A 13,650-nucleotide genomic window follows, 5' to 3' on the forward strand; every position below is an offset into this window, starting at 1 on the left:
AACTTCCTTTAGGGAACACCAATGGGAGTGCAGGAAAGCAAAACGGTAAAATTTGAGAAAAAGAGGCAAAGATATGAGAAAACAGGACATTAATAAATTCCCTACTGGCTTCTTCTGTCAAGCTAATGAAAAAAGATGAGGAGGAGGAATCAAAACTACAGAACATAACAGGTCCCTTTCAATGAAGTCTTCATCATCCCTCTCTCTCAATAACAAAGACTAGGGGCACTCTGCTGTCTCCCTGTCCAGTGTTAAATTACAATACAACCAATGCAAATGGCCAATAACAATATTAATGCCAAGTGGTGAGGGAAAGAACAATGACTACCACTAGTGCTGTGATGTTAATTGATACCATAGTGTCAGTAAATACTCCTCAATTAAGATTTGTTGCTGTTAGAACTCATGAAAGTGGAAAAATTATGAAACTTGTATTATATGCATGAAAGGATGTTCAAGCACCTGTATTAAGGTCTCTGCCTGCAGTTAAATAGCTGCCAGGTTCAGGAGTTCCTTCTGAATGTAGGGTTGGGAGGATCCCTCTTATGAACAGCAGGGAATTACTGGCACAGCCTTGCTGAAACAAAATGGATTCGCTGCAGGTTTTGCTACGGATGTTTGTGGAATTGGGGCTGACCAGTAGGAGGTGAGGGTGGAGTGATTCCTGCAGGTCATTGCTGCTTTGTTATTAAGAATCCGGAGGAAGCAAAACAGTGGATATTTGGGTAACAGAATTTCCTCAAATTTTTTGTGTTCTGTAAGTTAAAATATGAAAAAATAGAAGTTGTGTATTAATTGAAGGTCCAGATCCTCCTTCCCCAAAACCAATATCAACACCCTCAAGAAGAGGAGGAAGGATGCAACCCACCATCAACAACTTTAATGGAAAGCAAGATCCTAGTACAGAGACCTATAATTTTAATGTCCCATTTTGTCCAGGGTTAAAAGCAAAGAAAAAAGCCTAAAAGTGGACTTTCAACTCTTAAATGAGGTAGCCAATTCTCAGGTTGTTTGTGATGGAAAGATGTCTGAAATTCTTGCAGTGCTAAGAATATCTCACTGATCTTTTGTTCTGAACTTAGCCAGTGCTTTCTTTGCAATTCCACTAGGAGAGCAAAGCTGGTAAAAAGAAGCATTTACCTGTGAGGCAAAGTAATAGTTTTATCCATGTACCTCAAGACTTTCAGATCAAATGTATCAAATGTGAATGAAATTACCATCCAAACGGGTTATGTCATATCGTAAGTGGATCATGTGTTGGTACCTGGAAAAACTGAACTGAAAGTCCAGGAATATACCCAAGAAATAATCAGCATTACTCAAAACACAGGTTTTAAAGCTAATCACAACAGAACTCAGTTGGTCAACGCTGAAGTGAAATATTCAGAAACAGTTTGAGGTCAGGAAGGGAGGGTGATACTGGGGTCACTAAAGGGTAGAAGTGACAATGAGAGTCTGTAATAATGGTATTAGATTCACTTTTGGAATTGCTTATATTTTTGCGAGAATATCCTTACATTTGCAGAAATCAGTAAGCCACTAATTAAATTAGTGAAGAAATCTCACAAACAAGAATGAAAAGAACAGAAAGAAGCAAAACTGCACTAGTTCAAACCCTGGTCACCAGAAGCCCAGATTCTTGTGAGCTGTTTCATGTTCAGCTGGCCACTACCAATCTAGACCTCGGGACTGTGCTACTTTAAGAGTACAGAAATAGTATGCAATTTAGAGCCTTTGCTTCAAGAGTCTTAAGATCATTGGGAAAGAACTCTATTCCATATTAAATACCAGGTATAGCATTGGCACAGGCAGCGAGCTTTGGGAGTACATCACTAGAGGCTGTTGTGCAGCGGGACATACCACACGTTCTCCACTGAAGTACATAATCAGCGGAAAAGTACAAACTGGACACGTATCAAACCCTAGGTTAGCTGGACAGACGTTGGCTTTTATAAACTAAGAGCTTTCTGTAGAAGATGACAAGATTTTATCACCAGTGCTAGATGGCTTTTAACCACTGGAACAGAACATTAAGTGCCCTTTACCTGCTTATGTATCTCTCACCAGATAAAAGCTCCGTTGCTGACTTCGTGCCGCAGGATTTTCAGTGGGGTTCACAGATGGGTCCAGTTTTCATCAAAAGGATGGAAAATCTTCTATTAGATACGCTGCAACCCCTGTGGAAAATAAAGAACTGTCTGCCGTGGCTCTGCACAAGCAGCAGAGCTACCAGCTCTGCTAACAATGTTAAAAGAGGAACCTGTAGGAAATGATCTGGCTTTGTACATAGTTTCAGACCGGATATGTCAAGCTTTAACTATTTGGCTACCAACGTGGAATAAAGGTGACCTAAAGGTGACCTAAAATCACAGAATGGAAATCTCGTAGCCTATCAGTGACAGAAAGGAAATCCTGAGCATAGTTTAAAAAAAGCAGAGTGGAAAAAAATACGTGGGTCAGGTAAAAGCATACCAAGAAGCAACAGTAAACATAAAGAAGCAACAGTATTGGAATAGTCAAGCATATGCCAAGGTTGTGGTGGTCCCAGTAGACTTAACATTTGAAGAAACACCCATTTTGAAAAGAAAACAAAGAAAATCATACAAAGCAAGGTATTAAAGTCCTAGCCACTTTACAACATGGAAAAGAGGAAACAGCTTCTTGAGTTCATGTGCCTGGGAGAAAAAAGACTGCCTCATGTTTTAACTACAGAATAGATAGAGACTCTGTCTAAACACTGGAAAGAGATTAATGTTGTTATAGCAATTCGACTGGGAAGGAATGCTCAATGCATGGATAAACAAACAAGGACAAGCCACTACTCTGCAGAATGGCAAAGAGGATGGAAAATAATGTGCCATATTTTCCACAGAAGTATACAGCCTAAACTGGACATGGGATGGACTAGTTCCAGTTATAAACAAAGCAGGATCTTACACATATCAAGTAAAACTCCAGAAATGGAAAAATGTCCAAGTAGTTCCAGTTTCAATTTGGATTATGGGAAGATAATGGGGTTATGGGGTACGGATTTGGTGGGTGGACTGTTCAGTGGATAAGGAACTGGCTGGATGGTCACATCCAGAGGGTGGTACTCAATGGCTCAAAGTCCAGATGGAGAGCAGTGACAAGTGGTGTTCCTCAAGGGTCCGTGCTGGGGCCGGTGCTGTTTAACATTTTTATCAATGACATAGACAGGGGGATTAAAGGCACCATCAGCAAGTTTGCAGACGACACCAAGCTGTGTGGTGTTGCCGATACACCAGAGGGACGGGATGTCATCCAGAAGGACCTGGACAGGCTGGAGAAGTAGGCTCATGTGAACCTCGTGAAGTTCAACAAGAACAAGTGCAAGTAGGTTCATGTGAACCTCATGAGGTTCAACACGAGCAAGTGCAGGGTTCTGCACCCGGACGAGAACAATCCTCCCCATCAGTACAGACTGGGGGGTGAGGTGTTAGAAAGCAGCCCTGAGGAAAGGGACTTGGGGGGTTCTGGTGGATGAGAAGCTGGACATGAGCAGGCAGTGGGCACTTGCAGCCCAGAAGGCCAATCCCATCCTGGGCTGCATCAAAAGAAGCGTTGCCAGCAGGTCCAGAGAGGGGATTCTGCCACTTTACTCTGCTCTGGTGAGACCTCACCTGGAGTATTGTGTGCAGGTCTGGAGCCCTCAATATAAGAAGGACATGGACCTGATGGAGAGGGTCCAGAGGAGGGCCACAAGGATGATCAGGGGGATGGAGCACCTCTGCTACGAGGACAGGCTGAGGGAGCTGGGGTTGTTCAGCCTGGAGAAGAGGAGGCTCCGGGGAGACCTAATAGCAGCCTTCCAGTACCTGAAGGGAGCCTACAGGAAGGCTGGGGAGAACCTGTTTAGAAAGGCCTGTAGTGACAGGACGAGGGGCAATGGCTTCAAGCTGGAGGGGAACAGATTTAGACTGGAGATTAGGAGAGGGTTCTTCACTGTGAGGGTGGTGGAGCACTGGAACAGGTTGCCCAGGGAGGTGGTTGAGGCCCCATCCCTGGAGATATTCAAGGAGAGGCTCGATGAGGCCCTGGGCAACCTGGTCTAGTTGGGGGTGTCCCTGCTGACTGCGGGGGGTCGGACTAGATGGCCTTTGGTCCCTAGATGACCAGGTCCCTTCCGGCCTGGAAAATTCTATTATTCTAAGTAAGTTAGCAAAAAGCAAGAATGTTATGTTATAAATGTTGCCATTAAAGTTTAACAGTAAGGCATATGGTAAGTCTCACCAGAATCATCACCAGTGGAAAGGCTATTAAAAGAAGAAGCATGAATTAATTGTTAGGCTTCATCTGCATGAAGTTCCCATGGTTTTATTTCTATTAAAATTGTATATTAATAATCATGTTGGGTTCAAAATTGTGAATATTTGATTGTGTTAAAAAGGAGCAACAAACTCCCTGGTTTTGTTGATAATAGACTCTATCTCTATTAGCAATGGAAAGCTCTTTTGTACCGAAGACCATGAAAACATTGGATACATGTCTCCACTGCTTTCAAATTATGGGACAGAAGTGTGAAGGCTGAACAATAGCATTTACTTTCCATGATGTCAAAAATAATCTTAACATTTTAACAAATGTCTCTGTTTTGAAGGGAATATACGGGGCCTTGAAGCAGCATACAAATTTAATGTTGAAACTTTATTTCTATTTAGATATTTCTATATCTAAAATAGTGATGGAGTCTGAACAACCACACCATTTGAAATATGAGCAGAAAGCACCGGAGGTGGTTAAACCGAGTATGAAGGCCAGAAGTGAAGTAGAAACTGAAACAAACAACAAAATAAGGTCAAACATGTTTAGTTTACAGAGTTTTTTTCCTGCTGTTGTTTAACCTTTTAAACCAAAGATTCCAGTTGAGAGACAATTCACAATTTTGGGAATACAAGATACTGCTCAATGGCAGTAAATTTAATAGAGTGCATGTTACTGTGAACAAAGCATTTACTTTGACTTTTCCAAGGGAGGAGAGATACACTCCTTTTATTAAAGAGACATGTGTAGCATTGACCCAGAGCTGGATTCCATATGATTGAGTACAACACACCAAGAGAGTTCAGGGATACCATCTTAGAGGGTGCAGAAGTTGCAACTGGAATTCTGGACATCATTGGTGTAGAAACTTTGACTAGTAAGTTATCAAAATTGGGGCAGATTATATGCAACCGTCAAAACCCATTAAGTAAAAATATACATAAATACACCTTTGAATGCTATTTGCCTAAGATTTAACAATGTCACATGGGAATCAAAATGTGGATAGAAGTAGGAAAAATTAGTAGTTTTATAGAAAGAAAAGCACTGGAACTACTAATAGGATAGCAGGTTCTGTGATCAGTCAGTGTGTAGGATGGCCTAAGTTTCAACCATTCAAATGGGACAGAACTGTGATTTTAGGAGAAATAACGGCCAAGATATTATACAGAAGGCACAGAGGTGATTGTAAAGCAGCACATACACAGCCTGCATTGCTATTGCTTGAAGAAATCTAGCAGTCACTGCACAGGAGCTAAGCAGCTTTACTGATGGGGCATTAACAGAAATTGGAAAGGCACTTCAAGAAATGGGGTTCTGTGACACCAGATATGGAAACAAGGTATTTTTTCTCTGCATCTGTTTCAGTAGGAATTCCCAGAAAACTGCTCTGTGTAGATAAATAACCGTGCAACATTTCTCATTTATCTGATTTAGGGTAAATATTTGCAGTGTTCACCCATATCACCAGAACTACGATACCCAGAACCCCACTGACCTGGGGCTAATTTGGAATCTTTATTAAAAAAGTGTTAAGGAATCACAGCAAATAGAGCAAGTAACTACAAAAAATAATGAATAGGCACCAAGCAGTCAAAGGACATATTACTTTAAAGAATCTACAGCCACTAAGATCAGGAATGGATGCAGAAACCCTGATTCTACTGATATTCTTAGAGGACAGTCAAGCACTGGTACGAGAATCGTATGTTATTTTAACCATTAATCCTTACCTATCTATTAACTAGCTGGCTTTGTTATAGCTTGCAGTATGTCTTATAGTGTGTAACAGAAGATCCTGGAGTTATCTGCAGCTATACAACTGCAAAAGACCTCTGTGGATTTTGCAAGAAAACCATGAGACAAGACTGGAGCAGGCTGAAGCTCCACCTTCTTGCTCTGAGGCAGCACCAAGCCTCAGAGCTTGACAATGTGGGTTCAGAGTCAAGGCGTCGAGTGGACAGGAAGCGCATCAAGGCAGAAGACTTCTGTGAGTAGAAGTATTCTGAGCATGAGGCAATCAATATGCTTGCCTTGAACCCAGGCATAAGCACACTGAAACAGCAAACCTAGCAATAACACACAGCTAATTATAATTATACAAATAATATGGAACCACAAAGGGAAAAAGACTTGGGATATAGTTTCACAAAAGGGGTCCAAAAAACCATCCTCAAGTAACAAAATCTGGAAAATAAGAATGAAGGGTGGAGAATAAGCAAGAAAGAAGCCTGGTAAAATCAGAAGAAGTTCTAACCCTAAAAAAACCTTAAACTTGGTAGCAGATGAGATTCTCTGCTTGTTTTGATTTGAAGTGACAAGGAACATTAAAACATCAAGGATGAGCAAGGAAGAATGGGGAGAAATGTCATCCATTTGAGTTCTGTCCTTACTGAAGAGCTCTCAAGTGACCACCTCAACATCAGTGACTGAGGCCCACAGCAATCACCACAGCATACACACACTCAGCTCCAAAAGGGTGCTCCTGGATATATAGGAAGTTGTGAAGAAAAAGGATCTTAACTTATATTATTATAATGTATTACCTGATCAAATGAGGCCACCAAGTGGCAACGTAAATATTTAAAGTCACAAAGGAAAAGTGTAATACCTTTTAATAACATAACAATACGCAAATAATCAAGAGGAATTAACACGGATTAAATTTTATTTTATGTGCCCTGACATAAAGCACTAATCTCACTTATGGTTTGCAAACATAGCTTCCAAAAGCTGTCTTCCAGTGTTTAAGTCAGGATGCCTTCAAATATTGCTTTCCTACTCATTTCAGGCAAGCAGCCTTAGACACAACGCGGGACTTCAATTCCTTTCGCTCCTTCCACAGATTTAAGTATCAGCAGGAAGCCAAAAGGTGGGTGGAATTTCATATTCTAAAACAACCTCAAACTGTTCTTTCAAAGGATCCTGTACAAGTTTCTTGTAAGAGGTAAAGGATAAGAAATAATGCCAAAGGGTAAGATCTACAAATAATCTGAAAAAATTACCAATTCTGAGAATTTATGTAGGAAAGAGTGCTTTGCAAAAGTGCAACTAGAATTCCACATGGTGCCTAGCAGGTTTCAGCACAAAGATGTTGGTAAATCAAATGTACACAGATATGCAGACAATGCTGCCAAAATAATAAAGGTAAAATAAATAAATAAAAAAGCAACCAAAAAACCCCAGAAAAAACCAAAAGGCACAACAAAACGAAAAAGCCCAAAACACTTCAAAATACAACCTTTTAAAACAGCAAGCATATATGCCTCCTACACATACACAGGTCTAAGCAACTGACTGAAATCCACGAGAAGTGCTCCAAACTATTAGTACACTAAAAACTATCCAAAAGTGCAATAGTAATATATATCACATCTCCTACAAAACATGCCACAAATGGTTTGGGTTTTGTTCCTAACTGAGGAAGTTTTACATGATATCTTGAAATCAAGTTCATTTTCTCCTCTACAATAGTGTCAACTTGTTGTGGGTTAACCCCACGTTACCACTCACTCACGTCTCACTCTCTCCTATCTCTTCCAACTGGATGGGAGAGAGACTTGGAAGGGCAGAAGTGAGACAAATTGTGGGTTGAGTTAAAGACGCTTTAAGAAGTAAAGCAAAGTAGCGCATGCAAGCAAAGCAAAATAAGGAATCTGTTCACTACTTCACATTCCAGTTCCAGGAAAGCAGAGCTTCGCCATTCGAGCAAAATAAGGAATATGTCACTACTTCACATTGACGGGCAGATGTTGAGCCAGTTCCAGGAAAGCAGAGCTTCGCCATTCCCAACAGTTCCTTGGGAAGACAAAGGCCGTCCCCTCAGCTGTCCCTGCTTCCTCCTCCTCCCCCTGAGCTCTCACCCCTGCGCAGGAGGTCATACGGTGCGGAACAGCCCTTTGGGCAGTTTGGGTCAGCTGTCCTGGATCAGCTGTCCTGGCCGTGTCCCCTCCCAGCTCCTTGCACACACGCAGCTCACTTGCTGGCAGGGCACTGGGAGAAACAGGGAAAATCCTTGACCCTGCGTAAACACTGAGCAGCAGTAGTTAAAATACCGGTGTGTTACCAGCACTGTTTTGGTAAGAAATCCAAAACACAGCACCATACTGGATGATATGAGGAAAATTAACTCCATCTCTGCCAGATTCAGTACACAACTTGTATAGGAAGTTTTTTTTCAAGTGGAACCAAGTCTTGTAAGTACTTAAATTGTTCAGAAGTGAAGTTTTAAAGTTGCAAACTGTGCTGAGACACAAACTGACTGAGAATGGAATAAAAAGTCTGACTTTTAGAATGTATTTCCCAATGTTCCTATGCCTTCAGAAAATAATTCAAGTGAATGAATTCTGTCAGATTTGAAAGGGGACCATGTCACAGCTTTTTTTAATTAGGAATATGCTTAATGGAGCTTTTGCCACTTCAGTTAGGCAAGCATTCTGTTTAAACGGCATCTCCTTATTGATTGAAAGCCAGTAAATCTGGAGAAACACTTCTGTGTCTTTTTTCCTTTGAGATGTAGTGATTTTTATAAAGACATTGCTACCCATAAATCCAAACCAATTAATATTCCTCATTGCTGCTGTAACAGCCACAGCTGCTGTATTGATTCATGTAGTGACACTTCAAATTCCTACTTCAGTAATACTGTTTCTGAATATCGTAAGTAATGCATACAGCTTCACCTGGTTGAAATCAAACAGGAGTGACTTCCCAGTATATTTGGTTTTGATTGGGTGGGGGGTTTGTGTATATATATATATATATATATTTTTTTTTTTTTTTTTTTTTAAGTAAAAGTTTACAATATAGGGTAAAACAAAGGCTCAGGAAAAATAATTTCAAAAAAAAGAAACCTGAAGTTTTGAATTAAAGCTGAAGACATTTTTAAAACCCTGTAGTTTGAACCAGTGACATTTTCTTTATTTGTGCTGATGGGTTAGAGAAAGGAAAATATTTAAAAACTGCAGCAGTAAATCTGGAGAAACACTTCTGTGTCTTTTTTCCTTTGAGATGTAGTGATTTTTATAAAGACATTGCTACCCATAAATCCAAACCAATTAATATTCCTCATTGCTGCTGTAACAGCCACAGCTGCTGTATTGATTCATGTAGTGACACTTCAAATTCCTACTTCAGTAATACTGTTTCTGAATATCGTAAGTAATGCATACAGCTTCACCTGGTTGAAATCAAACAGGAGTGACTTCCCAGTATATTTGGTTTTGATTGGGTGGGGGGTTTGTGTATATATATATATATATATATTTTTTTTTTTTTTTTTTTTTTTTTAAGAGTCACTCATTACTCATGCCCCTGCTTTACAGATACTGACTTCTAAGTGAAGCCATATGCTCTGACACACACAGCCATTGGTAGCATATTAGTGTTTTAAAGCTAACAACATTGTTGGAGGGAACCAGCTAAGTCTGTGCATCAACTCAAACCGACGCAGCGTCCTCATTAATACAGTGCTTCTCTATAGGCATTCTGTATTTAGCAACTTTAGAGCAGAAAGTACTTTTTCTTATTAAATTAATTCTAGGAATAATTCTATTATACAACTGTCAAAATGGTTTAGGCTGGAAGTGACACATTTTTCTCCCTGCTCAAAGCAGGGTTGACTTTGAAGTTAGATCAGGGCATTCTGATTCTTCATCCAGTTCAGTTTTCAGTGTCTCTGCAACAACCATTCTCCAGCTGCTCTAAGCAATCCATTCCAGTGCTCAAACATCTTTACTGTCAAGACTTTTTCCTAGTATCTATCCCTGGCTGCAGTTTATGACAATGGCCCCTTGTCCATTTGCTGTGCACTCCCCAGAAGAGCCTGACTGTTCCCTCCGTGCACCCATTAGGCAGTTGAAGACAGTAAGATTTTTTGCTTAGCCTAATTTTTTACAGAGAGGCATTAAAAATGCAAGAGTTACCACAGTAAATTTCCTGATAAATTTATTGAGCTTTCTTAAGTCTCAGACAGCTGATATTAATTTATTTTTTAAAAAAATCTTTTGTCGTCTCCTGGAACCTTTTTATAGTTATTGCTTTGATAAAACAGTAGTAGAAGATAAGTTATATTTGAAAGTAAGCAACTATCTCTGAGAAAATTCATTTACTTGAGGACTAAAGCCTATCATTATTGAACCTAAAGCTTAGTCCAACAGATAAGCCTGATTTAATCTTAAATCTCTTTCAAGTACAAAAATAAAAAGTTACAGTTTCTGGAAACAAGACAGAGGAGAACAACAAAGAAGACACTTTTGCTTTTGATATATGTAGAAAAGTTCTTGTGTTTGTTGCGGGTTTGGTTGGTTAGTTTTTTTTGTAAAGTATTGGTAATTATCCAGTACGTTTATCCTAAGTTCAAGAACAACAGACGTTGCAGCTGAAATCACTCATCTGCAGAGATTAAATCTACTTCAGCCTCAGCTTGAATTTAATTGAAAGATTACTCAAGCTGCACAAATTTCTTAACGGAAGCTACAGAGACAATGGGCCTCAACAAAGATTCTGCAAAGCAGGAGGAAACCTGGAGGTAGGCTCTTTATTGCTGAGAGTCAGCAAGTAACACAGTCAACATTCTCCTTTGTCTGAAAGAATGAGTAAAGAACATTAACGTGTCTCAATCTTGCTCTAGTAGAGCTATTTCATCTGAAAAAAAAAAATGTTACTCCTGCTTTCAGAGTAGAAAAAGAAATTATATCCTCCTTCAGGTTTACCTGTGCCCCTACTGCTTTTATGCTGTTTCTGGAGAGGGGAGAAAGAGACAGAACAGTGAACTACCTCATAGAGAATTTGAAATAAAATGTATTTGGGAAAAAATCCACTCAAGAAAGATAAAGCTTTACCTTAGCGAAAGCAGAACATTTTATCTACCATTTGATAGAAAGTTAAATGAAGATAAAGATTAATTCAAACTTATTCCGCTACATGGTGAGTGGGGTGAGAATACAGCATAGCAAGTCATACGCAATAATCTTGGCAGTTTTGGTAAGTGGTAACTACACTTGAAACAATTTATAAAAGGCTGATGAAAAAAAGCATAGTAACACCTGTATGTTACTACACATGAAAACATGGTCAGTAGAAAAAGAAATTATATCCTCCTTCAGGTTTACCTGTGCCCCTACTGCTTTTATGCTGTTTCTGGAGAGGGGAGAAAGAGACAGAACAGTGAACTACCTCATAGAGAATTTGAAATAAAATGTATTTGGGAAAAAATCCACTCAAGAAAGATAAAGCTTTACCTTAGCGAAAGCAGAACATTTTATCTACCATTTGATAGAAAGTTAAATGAAGATAAAGATTAATTCAAACTTATTCCGCTACATGGTGAGTGGGGTGAGAATACAGCATAGCAAGTCATACGCAATAATCTTGGCAGTTTTGGTAAGTGGTAACTACACTTGAAACAATTTATAAAAGGCTGATGAAAAAAAGCATAGTAACACCTGTATGTTACTACACATGAAAACATGGTCATCTATATGGAAATCTACTTTTTAAGGCTCCTACATCAACACAATTCCTCTTATCTGATGAAAAAAGGCATAGTAACATCTGTATGTTACTACACATGAAAACATGGTCATCTATATGGAAATCTACTTTTTAAGGCTCCTACATCAACACAATTCCTCTTTGGGTAACGTAATCGGTCACCAATAACTGGACACAGTTCCTTATTTGATATCATCTCTAAGAAATAGCTTCATATCTACAGGTAATATTTGCCTAGGAAACCATAGTCCAATGGGGATTTGAATGTCACTACGTAGAAATTTTTATATTTCATGAATATGAATGCATAGCTTAGAATTTAACAGACAGAGTTAGGAATATCATATGCACAACTCAGAAGAATAAAGAGTCATGCCACAATTTATGCCACCATTCATCCTTGTCGCACACAAATAAAGTTATTTTCTTAACCAGAGAGGGAACTTCCTCCCAGACTGGAAAACAAATTAATCCTTACAGCTTCACATCTCCCCAAGTCTCTATCCAGCCAAATCTACTCCTTCACACTCCACAAAGCACAATTAATTTACTGCTAGGTTTTCTTCAGAAGCATGGAATCATCCCACTTTCCAGCGACTTGACCTTCATCTCATTCTGTGACTCGTGTACAACCTGACACCAAGGCAAGGCTCCACACCCAGAGCTCTTCTAAGCATGCTCAGAAACCACACATTTGTTTAGAGCAAGGACAAACACCTGTACTTTGGTTGCAGATTGGATTACTTTTTCATTCAGCTTTGGGCCCCTCAACATAAGAAAGACATTGAGATTCAGGAGCGGGTCCAGAGAAGGGCAATGAGGCTGGTGAAGGGGCTGCAGGACTAGTCTTATGAGGAGCGGCTGAGGGAGCTGGGTGTGTTCAGCCTGGAGAAAAGGAGGCCGAAGGGAAACCTTCCTGGTCTCCACAACTCCCTGAATGGAGGGTGTAGAGAGGTGGGGGTCGGTCTCTTCTCCCAAGTAAGAACTGATAGGACAAGATGAAACAATCTCAAGTTGCGCCACAGGAGGTTTAGGTTGGATATCAGGAAAAAATTCTTCACTGGAAGGGTTGTCAAGCATTGGAAGTGGCTGCCTATGGAAGTGATGGAATCACCATCCCTGATGGTATTTAAAAGACGTGTAGATGTGGCACTTAGGGACATGATTTAGTGTGCTATGTTGATGGTTAGACTCGATGAACTCAAAGGTCCCTTTCAACCCAGGCCATTCCTTGCCTCACCCATTCCCACAAGTGTGGCCTCCAAAGGTTCCATTGGCCATAAAGCAGTGTCTAGTGGTTCAGAGCAGTTTTAACTCCAAGCCTAACACCATCACAGCCCACAACTGCAGAAGTTCCCACATCCCAGACAGCAACTTGCTAAGAAGAGAGGTAATCGATAACAATTAAAAGAAGCCCTCAACTTCATAGATGCTTAGAGGCCTACAAGACTCACTTGGGGGTCCTGAACTTTGCTGACACGTACCGGGCGAGGGGACTGCGGACATTTGGCAGAAAGAGAAGGCAGGAAGCCTCCTGCAGACGCTGCTCCTCAGCCGGGAAAGCGGCCCCACCGCCCCCACCATCACCTCAGATGCCTGTGCTCCCCTCGCCCCCCCCATCGCCTCAGGTGCCAGTACCCCCATCGCTCCCTGTATCACCTCAGGTGCTGGTGCCCCCCTCGCCCCTGCCATTGCTTCAGGTGTCGGTGCCCCCCTCGCCTCCCCGCTATCGCCTCAGGTGCCGATGCCTCCCTTGCCCCCGCCGTCACCTCAGGTGCCTGTACCCCCTAGACCCCACCATCGCCTCAGGTGCCGGTGCCCTCCTGGAGCCCCCCATTGCCTCAGATGCCTGCGCCCCCCTCACCCCAGCCATCG

The 13,650-nt window shown here is 40.9% G+C and overlaps 1 protein-coding gene across 4 annotated transcripts in view; it reads right to left on the reverse strand.

Moving 5' to 3' along the window:
- The window catches only part of ABCB1 (ATP binding cassette subfamily B member 1), a 55,508-nt gene extending 53,276 nt beyond the window's left edge, over positions 1-2,232 (reverse strand). For 2 of the 4 annotated variants that reach the window (XM_014952962.1, XM_014952957.1), the window contains exon 1: positions 2,046-2,232. The gene's annotated coding sequence lies outside the window, so the exon portion shown is untranslated. Of the gene's footprint in view, positions 1-462; positions 549-2,045 lie in introns of those variants that run through there. The other 2 variants (XM_014952958.1, XM_014952959.1) reach the window with 2 other exon arrangements.
- Between the last annotated feature and the right edge of the window lie 11,418 nt (positions 2,233-13,650).

The sequence above is a fragment of the Calidris pugnax genome, unplaced genomic scaffold (genome assembly GCF_001431845.1).
Source record: "Calidris pugnax isolate Ruff unplaced genomic scaffold, ASM143184v1 scaffold181, whole genome shotgun sequence".
In the NCBI taxonomy this organism is placed as follows: domain Eukaryota; kingdom Metazoa; phylum Chordata; class Aves; order Charadriiformes; family Scolopacidae; genus Calidris; species Calidris pugnax.